At 46.1% G+C, this 20,322-nt stretch overlaps 1 long non-coding RNA gene across 1 annotated transcript in view; it reads right to left on the bottom strand.

Moving 5' to 3' along the window:
- LOC135918639 (uncharacterized) overlaps positions 1 to 20,322 on the bottom strand; it is a 150,338-nt gene that overhangs the window by 30,898 nt on the left and 99,118 nt on the right. The window lies entirely within an intron of this gene.

Genomic DNA, 20,322 nt, shown 5'->3' on the forward strand with positions numbered 1-20,322 from the left:
GACACCCAGAGTTGCTTGCTGCCAGGTTTCGTGGCATGTGATGCATAATTTTTCAGATGTAGGGAAACAATCTGTGCATTGTGATATTATGCACCTGTCTTCAGTTGAAGTAAACAGTACGCGTGTTTTGTCGTTCAAACGCGCTGTGACGTTCAAATTTGTTTTGGAGTGCCCGCAACAGTGGTTCCTGAAGTTCAGTGCGAGTTGACGTGGCGGACGTAAACAGCTGTTCGCAGTCGCAGCTGGTCTGTTCAGCGCTGTGTGTTGTCGACTGTGCTTTCTGTGTCCGTGTCTTTCTGCCGGGAGTACACAACACATTACAAGAGGACCTACAAACAAACACATATAGCTATCCTCGTTGCATATGCAGTATTCGGGATTCAGCTGCAGCGAAGTCGTCGCGTCAGTGCAACGAGACCCTTGCGCTACCACCCGTGCTTAGCGTCAGCTTATCAAAAAAAAAAAAGAAATTGTGCGTATATTGCTCGTTGCGCATAAGCGGTCCCTGCTCCTAGCACTCTTGCGTCGAACGCAGCAGCTAGCGCCAACCCGGAAGCTCACGCCTGCCCCTGAAGGAAGCCGCGAATGATTTGTGTGTGGTTACTGAACGTGGAATGGAGTTTGTGCTGTGAACTTCAACCTTAGCGCTAGCCCGGTTCGCCCGTCGCTGCGCGTGAGCTGTAATTTTGTATAGACGTTCTCTCGGAGTATTTCTAAAGGCGTGAAAGCCGACGTCACAATTTTCTTAGGAGCTGCAGTCACTTGTGTACGTAGCATCATAACATTCTAACAGATGTGGGCGCCGTCAACTTTCTTGCCCTATGTCTCGCGTTGTTAGTATACTGTGAATGTGTATCAGAAGCTTTAACCAATATGTACATTGGCGACATCGAACATTTCATTTGGCTATGCCCGCAGTTTGACCCAGAAAGAAAAGCGATGGTCGACAAGCTACAAAAAAGCGGTCTCACGCACAGGACCTTTGAGGACGTTGTTTTCCCCAGAGGGCCCGCGGCATTCAGGAAGAGAGCGCAACGACTGCTGATAGCCTTCCTGCGAGACACGGAGCTCATCGACAGCTGATGACACACCCCTGATCTCAACTCGAAGGAGGATCAGGCGGAACAATTGCCGGCTATGTATGCCAGGCTAACCCCGCCTGCTTCAACATCACCACCACCACCACCACCACCTTAACCAATGTGTTTCAGTATACGTAGTGCGGCTGCTTAGCCGCACGGCTAAGAATAAATACGTCGTTATGAGTACGTTTGTTTGTTCAGTAACAATATAGAGCGCTAGAATTTTTGCATTCATAGTGGCAAGCGTAGAGTAGTAAGCCATCGCAACTATGGACCGATCTCGTTGACATGACATGCGTGGTCTTCTACCTGCTTCAGCACATTATAATAAATTGGGGCTGGAAAGCCCCAGATGTCTAATAACATAAGCAACTGGAGCAGATGTTATGGTTCCATCACTGAAAATTAAAGCAAGCATCCCAATCTGTTAAGCTGGTCATGTACTTAACCGGCATTAGACCAATGTTAGGGCACGCTAATAGATACCATTTCAAACTAGATTAATCACCTAAAGTAAGAAAGTGCAAGGAAATCCTCAAGGTACAATCTAATCTGGTATTCCCGAGCGGACTGTATTAGGAAAAGTTTGTGCCTGCTTGAATAGCCTGCATTAACCCAATGCTCAAAACAAGAAAGACTGATTGCTTTTCTTGTTGTTGAAAATCTGCTTGAATGTCAATAGCATACTACATATTGTTCTGCGGGAAAGTGTTAAGCATTGACAATATCTCTAAGCCTTTATAGATACTTTCTTCATGAACAACAATGGAATTCAAACTGTTTACCTTTGCAAGGTTCAGAATCCAAGATTTTTGAGGAGTCCAAATTAAAAGCTCAAATACAGACACTAAAAGTATGATTAAGGACGAGTGCAGACTGAACCCACATGTCTGTAATGGTTGAGTGGCCGGCTGCGAACTCCGCCAGCGTGAGAGAGAGAGAGAGGGCTCTTTATTAGAAAAACAGAGAATTTTGCCGGCGCGTATATAACCGCTGGCATGCTACTCTGTATAGGGATGGGGAATGGGATTAAAGGATTCCAGAAAAGAGTGGGAGAAAAAAAGGATAAAAAGAAATATGAAATGTCCGAGTGGACCTGATACTAATATTTACAGGTGACATGGTGGGTAAATTTAGGCTTTTGTATAGGAAGGATGCAATTTTTAAAGCTTTCCTATTTGACCAATTTCTGTCAGGTATTTGAACAATAAATCCAAAACCCGTCGCTGTTTTGAAGGGCCGGGCATTGGACCTAAGATGCTCGGTAACGTTAACGGTTCGTGGCGAATCATGTCCATTTGGTGCTTAAAAAAATGTCTCTCGTCGCGGTACGCGGTGCATTCTAGTAATATGTGCTCAATTGTCTCTAAGTGGCGACAGTTATCACAGTATGGGTTAGTGGTAAGTCCTATGCGGTACAGATAATTGTTCGTGTATGCCACGTTCAGTCCGCCAGCGTCTGTGTCTGCTACCTCGCGGCAACTACTAGATTCCAGGTATGTTTCGCCTATAGCTCAGGGACCAGGCAAGCCGCATGACCATGCGTGGCCTCATTGCAGTGTCGTCCTGTACATTTCTTCTTTTCTTTTTCATTCGCAGTAGATGGCAGCCAAGTCGGCCGAAGTGCGATTCCGTCTCTACATATATCTAGCATCCGTGTGCACCTTTGTATGCTCATGCGTTTATAATGTTTTGATTGTTGTACTTGCATTGATGTAACCGTATTTTTTTATATGCTGCACCAAAGTGCTTTATTCAACATTTTGTTGAAATTTGCAGATTGTGGCCACTCAGTAATGGCCAAGATCGCCAAGAGTATCCGCAAAAAATATGACGTAGACCCGATGCGCATGTTGGAATTGACATGACGCGAAGCTTTCATGCAACGGTCAATTAAATTCTATAAAACTAACTGCAATGCGTGCAATTTTCCTTATTTCCATCTGATGGAACACCGGCTCCTATGCAATGTTTGCTTATGCACCACACAGGTCACAACCTTAATGTCATGTAATGTATACGCAGGTCGGTGAACTGAGCTCAGCTCATTAAGACTTGAACCGAACCGTGAGGCTTTGTGTGAGCCTGGCTCAGTAGAATTTCGATGAAATACGAGTCGGAGAAAGCTCGGCTGGGTAGAATTCTGGATGAATCTGAGTGCCCGTGGCAGATTTCTGGGGAGTCTGGACGCGCATGCCATTAAATCCCACCATGGAGTAAATCAGTAAGCAGCTACATTTCACAATCTAGCAAGAAGATTCAGATGCACAAATGTTATGCTGTCTTTGTGTATCTTCCAAGTTGCATGATTCTTTGTTTATAGGGGCAGAAACGACAGGATATTGTTACACGAGTTTATTCAGTAATACATGTAATTGTAAACTTATGAGCAACTTTGATTCTCTCTTGTTAGGCAAGGCTTATGCAGTAACCGTCAGCACTTAAAAGGAAGCTATCATTCGCAGGAATGGATGGAACTGGTTGACTTCATTGCAAGATGTTTATTTTCATTTACTTAATGTGTTATCCACTGTTTACAAATACAAGGTGTTTTACAGCTTTCCACATTGTTTCATGTGTTTTACAGGAAGTACAGAGAGAGAGAGAAGCAAGTTAAAGAGGGGGCGGGGGGCAGCGATATTTGCGGTGAAGTAGTTTCTTAGAATACTACACCGATAGGTTGCAAGCAGCATAAACAAAAATTCAATGCGCTGAAGTTAGTGCAATATGCCATTGCCCTTTAAAGTGAGGACAATTAGCGAGCAGTCAGTCGCGTGGCAATTTTGCAAATATCTAAAAAATTTCGAAGAAAACTTGCAGTGATCGCTGCGATCGGTGCGACGTGCGACATAGCCGGTATGCTGCAGTCGCAAAGGATTGGAGGGGGGGTTCGACACCAGCGAATGCGAATTCTGTCGCATGCGACCGAAATCGCACTTGCGGTGCGACGAAAATCGCAACATGCGAAGCGGGCTTAAGACGAAAAAGGTGCATGCGCGAAATCGTTGGGTTGCCTATGGTAGGGGCATCCGAGGTTGGATGCTCGGCGGATGTCCTATTTGTCTCCGAAACGGTGCACGGATATTGGGACACGAATGTCGCGGGGACAAAATTCTTTTTTTTTTCACTGGGTAGACAGCCTCGGGCTATGCTTTGTTTATTTCTTCTCATCTCAATCTACGTTTTCAGCCTTTCGCCCTCAGGTTGAAAACTGCGAAGTTTACAAATCTGTAACTCATACTGTGGTAGGGCGCGCTTTTAGGACAATGACAGAGTAAGGCAGATGGATAAATAAACCGGAGCGCTCCTAACAACTGACGCTTCTATAAACATTCCGTTGCAATTAGTCAATCCCAAGTTTCCCAATAAGCAGCACTCTGTAATTCGGCAATGAAAAAACATATCACAATTCTGCTTATGAATTTAAAGCTAACGGAACTGACGCATTATACGCCGCTATGAAATAGGTCGCCTACTTGTGAGTAGGACTTTTGCAACGCCTTTGCAAACATCGTATGCTAATTTACGTAGTGTCTAAAGTCGTATCTCAAAGTAGTGCGCTTTATATATGGCTTAATAGATGCAGTTTAGAAAACCGCGATATTTACTTTTGGTGCAGAATTATGAATTTGTGAACTTAGTGCTTCTATACTCTTTTATTTACCCATTTTTTACAAATTATCGTAAAGACGTCGAAGCCCTCAATTGTGATTCTGCTTCTTAAAATCTCTAAAAATGAATTTGTTATTGAAATGAAATGTTATTGAAATCGATCCAGCAATTGTCTCAAGAAAGCATTTCTGTGTTTTAGACGTACTTGAATAAGTGGCATTGGTGTTGGCCCTGAGATAAAGCTTCCATTTGAAAGCAAAGAAAAAAAAAAGGCATGAAAAGAAGAAAGTGTCCACAGCCTAAAATTAGAACAAGAAAGCAAAGAAACACAAAGAAAAAAACACTGCAAAGTATACTTGCGGTTAGGTAATGTAAGGTTTTGGTCGAATGCGTTCTGAAAACAAGAGAGCGGTTTGGGATGTATAGCATAAAGCACTCCGGCTAGGATTCATCGGATTCACGGTCGCTGAAAGGCAGGCGTGCAAACAGAGACTCAAGAATAAGCGAAAAGAGAAACAGCGAGAGTGAGAGGGTGAACTTTATCTCAAGAACCCCAGTCCGGGTTCACCCGCTTTGTCTGTAGTTAGCGTCGTTTAAATGAGTGGTAGAAGTGCCGCATCGCATTCACGTAAACGGCAGCGATGCGCTATACGTGAAGGCGAATCGCACTGATGCGACAGGGGAGAGTGGTTCCAGATGGGTTAAGTCGCCTCGCGCAGTAGATGTGAACCCAGGCGTGTCGCGTTGAGGGTGAGAGACGGCTGCCGTCGTGCGCTCTCCTACACTCGCCGGTGGAATGACAACCTCCTGAAACAGGTTCCGGTCAATCGTTTCGGACCAGGGCGGGATATACACCACGTGTAAACGCTGTCGCCTAACCATTATCGTGATGCGCTAACGAATGTGGCACGCTATAGACTGTCGCATTTACGTAAACGTAGCTGTCATCAGTGTAGCCAAGGCTTAGTGATCAGCTCGACCGTGGCTTGTAAAGTATAGTCGGGGCAGCAGTCCACCAGCTACTCGTCAAGTGTCGCAGGCTTATACGGGTAGTTGCGCAAAGTACAACGCAAACGCAACGAAACCGCGTTTTTTTTTTCTTTTTTTTTTTCGCGGCCTTGTTTGCACGCCTGCCGTTCAGCAAACATTAATTCCCTACCAACTTATTTATTAATTGCTCAGCTTTCAGTCATTCCAAGTTCCTGGGATTACCATTTTTGACTTAGCAGGTGTGCACGGAACAAACACGGGCGTGCGTGATCGAGCAGTATCGTAATATATATATATATATATATATATATATATATATATATATATATATATATATATATACAGTGAAAGCTCCTTAATTCGAACTTCAATAATTCGAATTTATGGATAATTCGAACTGTACGATTTGGTCCGGCCAAGCTCCATAGATGTCTATGTATAAAAAAGTCCGTTAATTCGAAAGCGAGAAGGTTCCCTCACGGATAATTCGAACTACGCTCGCCTGGCACACGACCAGAGAAGCGCGCCTACTGCCTACACACAAGGCTGTATTGCCTCCGAAACGGAGAGAACGGCAAGAGAAGGAAAAATCGGACAAAAATCTAACCGACGCGGGGTCAGCCAGAAGGCAGCGGCGGCTGCCGCCTCTCCATTCTACGTAACCTCGGAGACTTCTTGCCCGTTGCGAATCTCGGAGGCTTTTCAAATCTTGTACAGCTGCTAATGTTGTGCGGAGATGGCACGGCAAGCTCCAAAACACAGCGAATCAAGTACGTCGCAGCTGCGCTTGCAATCAAGAAACAACGAATCAGGGCCTTCGCCACCTTCACATGTTCAGCGTCTTTGTCTCGGCAGTCTTCATCGGTTGTGCACCTCTGTTTTCAGCTTAGGAGGTATCGGCCGTCGCGATTCATTGGGATGGTGTTAAGCCTCGGCTAACGTTCGTTTCGGTGGACATCGGTGGTGTGGCACAGTCGGACCCAGAGCTTCGACTTGAAGATGGCGTGTGCCCGCGGCACACGCCATCACTTTCTGACACGCCAAGTTTCTGACATGCCCTAGTGCTTCCAAATCGCAGTGTACTGTTGCCCTCCTTCACTTTCGTTAGTTCGAACTTTCGTTAATTCGAACTGAAGCGGCTTCCCCTTGCGGTTCGAATTAACGAGCTTTTACTGTATATACATGATATTATATACATTTGATCAAGTACAAAGCGCTTGATTGTTTCTTTTTTTTTTGTCATCTGATCGCATGCTTGTTTGCTTATACATGCACATTCGACATGCTCTGCATACATTATACGTCGAAAAACATGCATTGAAATATAATTAAACAACTTTGTTTAATTATTGTATATACCAGCAGAAATTCAACTAGAAATATACAAACATAATTTCACAACTTTTATGGATCGACCGTGAGCGTAGTAGCGAGAAGGAATTATTGATAATGGCGTTTGAGTTGCTTGGTCTGTAATGTATGGTCAATATTCGATTCATGGGGGTTCAATAATTGCACTATTTTATATTAAATGACCTGCTTGCCATAGTTTGTGCATATTTTTTAAGTGTTCCAGCCAGAGCTTCTGAAGACTTATTTTATGGATCCAGTGCTTGAGAAAGCATCCTGTAATAAGCTTATGTATGTGTTGCATCAGCTTTAGATTATATACTTTTTAACAGATAGGATTTCATGTTTAAGAAATAGTAATTCAGTGGCTATGTGCTGGAGATGACCTTTATCTTTTTGTAAGATAAGAAGCACGCGTTTTCGCAAGGTTAATAACCTATCATAATTCGTTTTAGTTGTTCCCTACACCAACATTCCGTATAGTAGTTTCGAGGAAAGTAATGCGAGTACGATAATTTACTTAACCACGAAGGGAGTAGAGAAGCGATCCTACTCAGAGATCCCACTGAACGAGTTAAAGGGACCCTGAAACGCTTTTGACGATTTTCTACAAACGTACTGAGTCGTTAGAGTAGGTCCTTCTGATCATTAATTGACACGTCTAAGTGCTCTGCGTAAAGCGTGTAATTTATTATAAGGTTTTAAAAATGCACACCGCTGCCGATCGCAGCGCACTGCTCGGCGGAATTTTAAGCCGTCCCTACCCATATGACCGAAATAACCCATATGACGTCAGTGGGGCGAGCTATCCGATTGGCTGACCAGGGTGCGTGATCGATAATTTTTCTAACTTTATGGTAAACAAATGATCTTCGAAATAGTTGGAATGTTAGTTAATTTATTTTTATAAAAAGAAAGTAGCATAAAGAGAATGCACAAGAACAATTTTTCAGTACACGTAAGCACTTCCGGCACACAGCAAGTGTCGTCTGCTTGTGTTACAACGTACTCCATTTTGACGAGAGCTCCGCGTTCAGAGTTGGTGTCAGTCTTTTCGCGAGTACTATGATCCGACTTTGTTGCCTTGTGGGCTGCAAACGTAGCGACTGGCAATATGTCAAGCTGCGACATCGTGTCCCTCTGCAAGGCAGCGTACGAGCGAACTGGCTGCCGCGCAGGATTTGCGCGTTTGTGGCCGTCACTTTACACCGGAAGATTACTAACGCAATAGCGTTTCGCGAGTCCCGTATTAGGGCAAACGTAAGCGCAAGGGGAGAGGATCTGGCCGCTTGACTGTGCCGTAACGGGATGAGCCGAAATGAGCAGAAGGGCACATGTGAATGGTCTGCACGGTGCAGCCACCTGGTGGCATAGAGCTCTACCATACACAGTAGCAGCAACGAAGCGTTTCCTTCTTTGCTGCTGATGCGTACTTTTCGCAGGAGTGTAATCATCAAAACGTCGTTTTTATAAATGTTTAAAATGTTTTACACTTCGTTAGAGCAATATTAGCGCTTTGTTTGACTGGTTAAGCGCTGCGTCAACAAGTGTCTGGACCGTGCAGACCGATCAGGCCGCTCACGTACGTCTACGCCAAAGTTCCTTCACCAGCTTGAGTTTATGCCTCCAGTCATTTGCCGAAATGACCAGCTTGCCTGTGGTTAACGGAATACCAGACACGTTCGGCGCTACGACAGAATGCTCGCAACGCACGCTGCTTCGATAGCTCTCGCTTGGGGTCGACAGCCAAGCAGCTAGCGGAGAGGTTTCGCGCGGGCGGGGGCGGGCTCCAAAACACCCGGAAGTGGACGATGTGACGTCGCATCGTGACGCAGGACCAGTGAAGGCGGAGCTTAGCCCCGCTCGCTCGGCGGACGAGTTGAGGAGGAAAAGCATGGCTGGGGAGGAGGGTAACTTATAATCGCTTGTAGCTCCATTAATACGTAACGCTTCACTTAAATTGTGGTGCGAATGTTCTACTTAAGCTGTACCCTACGCGTCTACAAAATTTGTCCGAACCGTTTCAGGGGCCCTTTAAGTCGGTCAAGAGGTGATTCACATGGGTTATCCAGGTGTTCATGGAAGCAGACACCTAGGAATTTCTGCGTGTTTACTTGTTCGAGGCATTGTCGTTATAAGAAATTATTATATTATCGCTGATGAGCTTGTTAATAGGCCCAAACATAATAAATTCGGTTTTTGTTTGTTTAGTCTTAGTTTGGTTTTTGTTAGACAATCAGAAAGCTTAGGCAGGTATACATTTGTTGAAGCTTCTATTTCCTGAATTATGTATCCTTTGAAGAACAGGCTAGTGTCGTCAGCAAACATTGTAATTTCAGGTGTATATTGAACTTTGGTAATATCATTTATAGATAGAAGGAAAAGCACGGGACCTAATATGGATCCCTGTGGAACACTTCTTTGTGACATTTCATTGCCTATGCCAACAAATTCATATATATATATATATATATATATCATCATTTAGTTTTGCCGTATAATATAAATCCAATTTGACAATGTTTGAATCGTCGATTACGTTGCGCTCTTTCCAATTTGCGGAAAGAAACATCCGCAACGCCTTTTCGGCACTCGCAATTAACAGCGCGAAAGGGAGCAGATCGATCTATTAGGCTACCATTCTATTAAAATACTGTCTGCGGTTAATAATGGGGACGTATTCTCGGACAATTACTTTCGGCGATATCTTCGCTGCCGGATTGACTGCACCGGTGCGAAGCGCCTCTTCTGTGTCGGTTGTGGCTAGGAGTTGCCTTCACGAAAGCTTATTCAGCACAGCTTGGAATGGCTGACAGTCCTGCATGTAATGTCTGCGGCTGCGAGAAGAACACTGACCAGTCATTGCGCCACTGTCCTCAATTTGAAACACGAAGACAACCTATGTCATTTGTCCACACCAATCATTGGCACAGAATACAGTGAAAGCACTTTTGCGCTTTCTGACAACGATCGACTGGCTTGTGCGAAAGCCTTTAACATTGTAGAGATACCTGTACATGTGCTCACACTCACCGCGTTCGTTTCTCTTTCCCTTCTTTCTATTCTTCTTTTCCCTTCCCCAAGCGTGAGGTAGCCAACCGGACTCTTCGGTAGTTTAAGTGAACATCCCTGCCTTCTTTTAATCCCACATATTCACTTACTCACTCGGCGATATCAATTTCAGTGCGTGCTCATTGGTTGGTTGAACGAAACCGGATCAGCTGATTGGTTGGTACGGAAAACTCCGGCCCACGAAAGCGATAGAGTAGCCGAAAGTGATCGTGCAAGAATACGTTGCGCGCCCTGCGCCATAATTAACCGCGTTGGAACCGACCTCCTAGCATGGAACCGGTATACTTGGGAGTCACTCTGAGAGAAATGGTCTCGAACAGTTTACAGCACAAAATGCTGTCTGTACTATTTCATTTAGATAACAGACATTTTGTTTAAAATACCTAATTAATTATCTATAACTGACTAGTGGGTGCACTTGATCAGGAAATCATTTCTTAAATTGCATACAAAGGCCAGAAAATTCCGGATATTTCCTGAAGGAATATACACGGTATATTGCAATGAATTACCGCCCAGGAAACGTTGGGATGCCGGTATTCGGATGTTCTAGACAAGGCTGGCAAAACGACCCTCGTTAAATCAATTTCTTGCACACCTGCCCCTGTTGATAATTTTTTCAAGCGAGACTAATGTGCGAGTTTGTCATATTGACGCAGAGAGGGAGTCCAACAAGGAACATATGGTTCATATGCGTCGACTAGCTAAACATTGGGCAGAAGAACGCCATTAGTTCACTCTCTTTATACTACTCATTTATCCATTCACATATAAACTATCACATTGCATGCTGGGGCAATACGTATCCTACCCACTTACAATCATTACAAGTATTACAAAAGCAGGCTGTTAGAATAATTACATTTAGTCGTAACCATTTCAATTCCAAACAGTTATTACATAACCATAACATTCCTACTGAGGACGAACTTATTAACCTTAGTCTTGGTACGTTTTTATACCGACAACTAGATAACGCTCATCGAAACAGTCTTATGCCTCGATCTTGTCTAATGAATACTAGTGTTACGCGATTTGCACTACATAATAATTTTATTCTTCCCAAGGTACGTACAAATTATGGTAAGCAGAGTATCCATTTTTCTGTCCGTTTCCATCTGGAACACACTATATCTCCTAATATTAAGTCATGTATATCATTCCAATTTAAACGACAACTAAAAGACTACATTTCATCATCTGCCACCACTTAGATAAGTTCTTTTTTCTTTCCTCCCTTCCAAATGTATATTTGGTTACGCTACACAAATAAAAGTTCATTTGGTTATGTCTCGTTAACCATTTACTTTCATAATGGCGTTATAGTTCTGTAAGTAGTCGAATGTGTCAATAATTATTATAGTTTTTTACTAGCATGTTTGCAGCTTATTTGTATTAGTACTGCCAAAGCTAAACCAATACTAAGTTTGCTATTTCTTTTAACATTTTACATTATTTGTTGCAACTGCTGTTTATATTATACTTATACGCTTTACAGGAGGTCCCATTACAGTCTTCGACCTCGGAACCTCCTCCTGTATAATATTCTCTTGTACTGTGTCTTGTCTATTAGTAAAACCTCATTTGTCATCATCGAATTCTCTTCGCAGTCCTAAGCCGGCTGCGAGAGTCACATTTTTCAATGCAAAACACACCGGCCGCAAGACACACACCATTACACAGGTAGTGCGTGAGCACGTGTGCGTGTTCTTTCGCGGCAACTACGTCTTACAGCTAGTACCGAACAGGCCAAGAAGCAGTTTTATAGAAACGTGTTTTATGCAGATCCAATTGCAAGACAAGCCACGAGACGTCACTATGAACAACTTGAAGCGAGTCTATGACACACACACGCACACACATATGCACACACGCACGCACACAGGTCTTGGATACATATTAATACCGGGAAGTGACAGCAGGGACAGTCTCAACTTCCAGCAGTGCGTACCACCTACTGGATACCGCAAACCTAAAGCAAAGAGTAAAGAATAGTTGACTAGCTAGACTGACAAAAAAAGCGGCCAATCACGCCCTCCGCTCCCTCCTATTCCTCCCTTTTTTGATATTCAAACTCCTTCATTGAAACGAGTTGGGAGAGTAGCGGTGCGGAATAACACGGAGGCGGGGGGGCGCATGCTGAAATATTTATGAGCGAAGGCATTTATAGCGTTTGCCGATTCCGCGTGCGCGACCAAGTCGTGGAGCACACCGGCAAAGCGAACGTCAAAACAAAAAAAGCGGGGGGGGGGGGAAGGGGGTGATAAAATATATCTATTCGGCCAAGCGCGGCGTTTGCAGCATTCTCGCTGGTGTTGAAGACACGCCGACACTGAGGGAAAGCCCGAAGCACGTGCCTTGATCTCTGCAAGAACCCAGAGGATCGCGGCGTAGCCACGGAGATGTGCTACGCACTGCCCCGTTCTCAGTCGGCGCAGTGGCCGTAATACGAACACTAATGAGATGGGAATCCGCGCGCTTTCCTCGTATGCTTATATGTGCCTGTGCCTGCGGGTGAGTTTCTGCGTGTCAGGAAATTTGAAAACGAAAAAGACGCAACGTCAACGAAAGAGCACGGTAACATACAGGAGGTGGTAGCGTTCTCGGCTAAATATACATATTTCCCTGCTTGATTTAGATATTGGATGATATTGAAAATGTTGATGGCTTTCATTCCCGGCCTTTCGACAACGTTTAATTATCTAATGAATATCCCGAAACTACATGAATAAATGAGCAAATAAGAACACGCGCATTCGCACTCACTCACACATGTAGGGAAAAGTCGAAATCCTTCCAGGAAGAATACAGAAATGGCGGCCACATACAAGTGCAGCATATTGGAAAATGCCTATATGTGAATAAGTATACGATGGAATGGACAAGTAACGGCACATAAACATAAAAAGCAGAAAGAACAATATAGGCATCAATAGTTAGAAATTAATGTCCCTGTCCGTCAAGAGACTTATGGAAGCTTTCAGAGCGTTCGCCTTCTTGTTATTTGCATTCTAGTCAGCCTACTGTGGTTCATCAGTGTGGAGCCTGACGGTTATTAGATAGTTATAGCTCAGCGAGCCAGCGGGCCAGAGTAGACGCCACGGCACACGTTGTACTCCGCATGCAAACTGGCGTCTATGCTGACCCACTGGCTCGCTGAGCGATAACTCTCTACTATGATCCCTGTGATCCCTATGATCTCTACTATGAAACCTGGAGGCTTACGAAAAGAGTTCTACTCAAATTGAGGACGACGTAACGAGCTATGGAAAGAAGAATGATAGGTGTAACGTTAAGGGATAAGAAAAGAGCAGGTTGGGTGAGGGAACAAACGCGAGTTAATGACATCTTAGTTGAAATCAAGAAAAAGAAATGGGCATGGGCAGGACATGTAATGAGGAGGGAAGATAACCGATGGTCATTAAGGGTTACGGACTGGATCCCAAGGGAAGGGAAGCGTAGCAGGGGGCGGCAGAAAGTTAGGTGGGCGGATGAGATTAAGAAGTTTGCAGGGACGGCGTGGCCACAATTCGTACATGACCGGGGTTGTTGGAGAAATATGGGAGAGGCCTTTGCCCTGCAGTGGGCGTAACCAGGCTGATGATGATGATCATGATCTCTGTCGTTTGCTGCGATAGTTTCCCTGCTGATTTCATCAGCATGCGATGAAAGCTGACGTCATACCTGCCTTGCGCAAGATTTGCAGCTTTCCTCTTGTTTTATCTTAGTTGTGTAATCAAATAATGTGCGCTGAAAAATAATCCGGTTAGCAGATTGTTGGCAGACGGTCAGCAAAGGTGTACGAGCTCTGCTCAGTTAAAATTATTCAGACACACTGGCGCAGAAAGCGTTCATGTCAGCAGAAGCAGCAGCAGCAGCAGCCTGGTTACGCCCACTGCAGGGAAAAGGCCTCTCCCATACTTCTCCAACTACCCCGGTCTTCATGTCAAGTAACACTTAAATCACGGATGGCCATAACTGAAATGAGGTGGACGTATGCTACTACAGCGATGCTATGGATGTACTATGCATACTAAACGAGAATATATACAGCTACCGTGGACAGTCGAAATACGAAATGTTGAGCGCGTATCTGGTGGGCTGGCTTATACTTGAGGCGATGAAAGCGACGACGCAGGGCTTATTCTCATGTGATGGTTCATCGCTCTATGCGTGTTTGCTTTGATGCCACCTGCTGACACAAGCAGTTGTCTTCACGCTATATCACATAAAAGCCGTTTTTCCCACTAGCTAGCTCAGCGGGCTGTCGACTCGCGCGCAAGGGTAGCTCTTTTGTGACAAGGAGCGGCGAAACACGCTTGTGGCGCTCAGGTGACGTGGATGCGAAACAAACACGCACGAAGCGATGATCCATCATATCTGAATGTGTCCCACATTCTTGCACCCATCGCCTGTAGCAAGCATGCTTACCAGACTGTGCTGATTGTACAATCAGATACGCGCTCTATACTGTTGCCGAAACCATTGATGCCCGACGTACAACACAGTGGTGGAGGCTGTCAGGCTGTCAAGTTGCCAAACATTCCACCAAGCACTGGTATCACTCCCCGGGTCAGGATCCCCCTCGAGCTCAGAAACAAGATTGTCATCCCATCGCTCCCCGAGAATATGGATGAACAGAACAAGGACAGGGGTCACGCACGCACAGAATCGCTTCGACGCCCCCTGACAGGCAAGCCAGCCGCCATCGTGGATGCAGTGGCGCGTATACGATAGCAGTAGCTGATGGACATGGCGTGATCCTCCACACAGAGACCATCAGGGTGCAAACCATAGTCGAAGCGGAAGAGGTTGCCGAAGGCACCAACACCGCCGGTACATGCTATATAGCGTCGTATTGAATGAGGACCATGTAAATTACCGCACGGTATATCTTAAACGTGCAACCCTGCGAAAACTACGAGAGCCAGAGGCGACGCTCAGACTTCTCTGGGCCCCGGGTCACGAATGTAACCCGGGCAGTGAAGCTGCCCACCTAGCCACCCGCGCACACACCAACCGGGGGGTTGGGGCAGCTCGGCCGAGTGCTCATGAAGATGCCTCAAAGAGTTATGGGGATAAACTTAGACAATAGCTCTAGGAGCGATGCGCGCATCCACCTCCACGTAACACTCTGGAACGACACCAAGCGGTCGCCATCCGGAGGACTCAGACACATAGTGTTCTGAGCCCCCGCAGGCTGGTGGCCATTCTCAAGAATGACAGCGCGTCCGGGTGCACGCATTGCGGCTTGACGCCGGCAGCGCAGAAGCACATACCGGACTGGTGCAACCGTAGCCTGCCCTCGGGAGACCTCATACGATCGACTTCCTCCGTGGAGACCTGGGAGCGCGTGCTCCGAGCGTCAAAAACCTTCTGCGAGCCATGCTGGCAGAGTTGATGGCCAAAGTTGCGACTCCATGGGCCCCGACCTAGACCTCCCTGCGGCGTGGCCTCCCACCGCTTTCTGCTAAAATAAAGTTGCTACACACCACCACCGCCACCTCCGCTGTTAGCTCTTCAATTGGTCACCGTTGTAAAATGCTAGCGGAATGAAACGCGTCAGCCTGGGACTAACTAATGCGCATACAGTCGTTTCCACCCGTTGGCAATTCGTGTCACATTGGTGCAATTCCGTACTTGCATCAGATTTGTGTACTAAGATCGTAGTCCGCATCACCTTTAGTGACTAGGTCATACGTTTACAAGCTCTTACACACTAAAAGATTTAGTAGGAGCCAATTCACGCCAATCGCGATGCTAGCCATATGATTAGCGAAGCCGGCCAGCCGATAAAATAACGCTTACAAACGAGGAGCTTAGTGAATAGGGCCCCAGAATCGCATTGACATGAAATGGCACTACTGAGTAATTACAAATAAGCAGTGTTCTACTTTAAAGTTTTCGTGTCGCGTTTCATTCCGCGAGTAAAGGCTCTGCAGCTGTTTCATTAGTACTGCGTGGCTTCATACATTAAGTTATGCCATAGTTACAGCAGGAGGATGGAAAAGAGTTTATTGGGACGCTATGGCGAGGGGGTTGTCTGAGGCTTCTAATTGCTGCGCCAATTTTAGAACAAAAAGGTGACCTGTGTACCAAACCACGGCAGGGAAAGAAGCTTCTTTTACTCTGCTAAGAGCTCTAATCTTCATCTCATTGTTCTATTTCTAGGCAGGTTTACCAAGGACGCAATCAAAATTCCGAATTATAATCACATGTTAACTGGTTAGTTGTGCTGATTGTATGACGGCAGCGCTACTGGGACATGAACTGAAGCATTGAAGGACAGAACATGCGCTAAACAGGACAGCGTATGTTCTGCTCCTACTCTCCTCAGTGTTTGTCCCAGTAGTGCTGTCGCCATACAATGCACGCTCGCCAGCACAATTTTTTTATTCGCCTGGGTTGCCACGCGGCATAATGTCAGTATGACGCTATATATAAACGGACGTGCGTAGTCTTTTATTCTGATGATTAGTTCTGCCGATTTACATTGACCATGACTCTCTCTCTCTCTCTCTTTCTCGCTCGCTCACCCACTCATTCATTCGCTCATTGACTTATTCACGAAGTCACTAATTCACACACCCTGTCACTCATTCTTTGTGTTTAGTTTGAAAACAAGGCCTTGAAATTTCTTGTTTACGTACTTGAACACGCAACTCCGTACGAAAATATCATCTATTTAAGCAAGAAACGGACATAAAACGGTTTCACGACAGAAGGGCACGTTTCGCAAGAATATCGGCCCTTATGCATTCGTTCCACAGAAGGCGAAGCTTTAAGTGCAGGCTCAGTCACTGCTCCTATATTTGATACAGCGGCTCTCCGGGATTTTATTTCCCCTTCTGCTCAGTCGCCTTCTCGGCCGACGAAGCAAGCCTTCTCCTCGTCGAAGATGAAATGTAATGGCTCATAACCCATCCACAGGCGTCGATGGCCGTATTCTCGGACCTAACCGCGCAAGTGCCATTTTCCAGCCTCTCGCGCATGTTCATGCCTCGAAACTTTCTCTATAATTCAAAAAAGTTTCTCGACCTCGCTCTTATATAGTGCACCAAGAGATAACTTCGGGCCACATCCGGAACGACAAGCCGTTTCGCTTAGTGCTTTCCTCTCTTTGGATGTTTTTTTTTTTGCGTCCCCGGTCTATGTCAATAAAATTTTGGCCATTATTTTTTGTGCGTGTAGTTTTGCTTTGACTGTGTTATTTCAAGCTCTTCTTTAAAAGTGAACCTACAGCTATTTTCTTCATAGCGAAACCAGTTATTGGAGTATTCCGCTACATTCACCGAGTCACTGTGGGTCGTCACTGTCTGCCATGCCTTTAGTAGCCGCCATTAATGATTATCACGGTATAAACATGTCGACTAAGTGAAATACGCAAGAAAGGAGGTGCCGCCACTGGTTTTGAAACTGGGGCCTTGACATCGGTAAAGGGGGACTAATAATATTAGGGCATTCTTGTGCAAAAGATATAGCAGTCAGGTGCCACACTTCTTTTTATTCGCAAAATAGTGTGGCCACGAGGTCCAATTAGGGTGGACACGATACGAAATACACAACAATAATGAAAATTTACAAACGCACTAAATAACTGAATACAACTTTGTCACTGGTGTCAATATTGTATTTTCATATCGACGCCATTCCTGTTTCGTAATTTTATCGTCACCATAGAGTAGTCGTCAGGGCACCATTTTCATGCGCAACCTTGGCAAACGTGTGCCATAGTGACACGGGCAAATACCGGAGACTGTATGTCGCATACAGCCGAAGTAACAGAAGTGTCGCAATGACCTCTACTTCTGCGGCGTTCTTTGCCACACATCCCGATGTTGTCCTCATCGATAAAGACCTCGGTACGATCAACTCTCAACCCCAGCGCCCAACGCCCAATGGCCTTCAATGGCTCAGTCGCCTTCTGGCAGCAACTTTTGGCAAGGAAACTTTCGTAACCGCTCCCCAGCTTCCGACCGTAGCATGATGCCGCGTCCTGCTCCTCGACTGCACCGGTCTCCTTCACCACGGTATCGTTCAAGGTCCCCACCACCGGAAAACTAGAGAGCGCAGCCAATGGAGGTGAAATCGCTGGAGGTTCGCTGCTGAATGATATGCCTCGGCCGGTGTTTATGTTGAAGAACAAAGTGGCAGTCCTTGATGACGGTGTGTCTACAATGGCGTTAGTGGACACTGGTGCTATGGTTTATGTGATGAGCTTTGCTTTTAAAAGGTTATTAGGACGTAAAATGATCTTTCGATGGAACCAAGTTTCTTTCTTTCTTACATTTCTTACGCGCTCAAACAGGATGCTCCAAGCGAGGAAGGTGCATTTCATGCCTGTGAGGACACTCTCCTGCCTGTTTTGTCCATTGTGTGTGTTCCGGTGGGCTGTGCTTGTAGCACTCATCAGGCCCCATTCTTCGGCATCTCGACCCAGCCGCACCGACAGAGATCCACACCGATGCGAGTGGCGTGGGCGTAGGTGGAGTCCTCGTTCAACGATGCGACTGGAAAGAGGACGTCATTGCTTGGGCGAGTCGCACCCTAAGCAATCCGGAACGCAATTACACCGTTACGAAGCCGGAATGCCTAGCGGTCATTTTTGCTGTGCAACGTTTCCGCTCGTATGTGTATGGGCTTCCATTCACAATCGTCACGGATCATCATTCGTTGCGCTGGCTTGTCAACCTCTGTGATCCATCTGGTCATCTCGCGCGCTGGGCTCTACGTCTCCAGGAGTACAGCTTCACAGTTTCATACAAGAGTGGTCGCCGACACGCTGATGCAGACTGCCTTTCGAGAATGCCACTAAACACGACACTTTGAATGCGGATAAACTTGACCACCTGATTGCTTCTTTGATGCCAGCATTTCCTGAGAAAGAGACCTCTGAGGTGGAATAGTGAGAAGACCTCTGCGTATACAGCCGCTTTTCAACGCTGCGCATGACTCCACAACAACCCGACGCTTTTCGTGTTCGTGATGGCCTCCTCTGCAAAAGTAATTTCGCAACAACTGCTATCCGCTTCCTTCTTGTTATTCCGCAGAAGCTACCTTCCACTATTGTGCGGGCTATGCACGATGATCCTGCCTCCGGGCATCTAGAGGCAGCGCATACACTTCATCGTGCCCAAGAGAGTTTTAGTGGCTCCGTATGCGTCGGTCGACTGAAGTGCGTGTGGCTGGTTGCGCTCAGTGTCAGGCCCACAAGTACTTAACTACCAAGCCATTTGGACTCCTACTACTACTGACGCCTCCTAGCTCTCCTTTCGAGCAAGTTGTAATTGGTCTCATGGATCCCTTTCCTCGCTCATCGAAAGGGAACCGCTGGATCATCGTAGCTGCCGATCATCTGACCCGGTAGTGCGAGATGGCTGCCTTACCCGGCTGCCAGATGGCTGCCACCGCCAGCCAAGTTTCTCTTTTTCTGCTGCACTCAATCAATCTCCGTCACGGCCCTCCTCGAGTCATCATCAGCGACTGCGACCGCCAGTTTACTGCAGATGTCGTAGAAGAGCTTCTTCGATTTCGCGCTTCCAGCTTTCGCCATTCTACTTCGTGTCACCCGCAAACAAATGGGCTGACCGAGCGTACCAACCGCACACCGGTGTACATGTTGTCCAAGCACGTCGCATCGGACCATAAAGACTTGGACGAAATTTTTCCCTTTATTACATACGCCTTTACCACTGCAAGGCACGTCCTGGCTACAGACCCTTTTTCCTCCTCTACTCTCGTCCGCCACGCCACACACTGGACACCATATTTTCTTTCTTAACCCACGAAGATATCTCTATCGGAGGGGCTCTGTGTCTCGGTGAAGAAGCTCGACGCTTGGCCCGCATGCATACTCTGGCTTCGTAAGACCGGTCGAAAGCACGGTATCATCGCGATGTCGTCTATTTTCCAGGGGATCTAGTCTTGGTGTGGTGTCCGGTGCGCAAACGTGACCTGCGTCAGAAACTTTTCGCTAGCTATTAAAGCCCATACTTTGTTTTTGACAAGTTCAGTCAGGTAGACTTTCTACTGGCGCGTCATACCGCAACCGAACGACGCTCCGCCAAGACTGAGGAGGTACACGTTGGTCGTCTGAAGCCTTTCACTCCGAGAACTTAAATGGTTCGCCCGGTGGGCTTGGTCTAGGAGGGGTGAAATATTACGGTAAATGTAGCGCATGATAGAAAAAGTGTGGGCGAAGAACACGAGGAAGAGG

Source organism: Dermacentor albipictus, chromosome 5 (assembly GCF_038994185.2).
Source record: "Dermacentor albipictus isolate Rhodes 1998 colony chromosome 5, USDA_Dalb.pri_finalv2, whole genome shotgun sequence".
NCBI lineage: Eukaryota > Metazoa > Arthropoda > Arachnida > Ixodida > Ixodidae > Dermacentor > Dermacentor albipictus.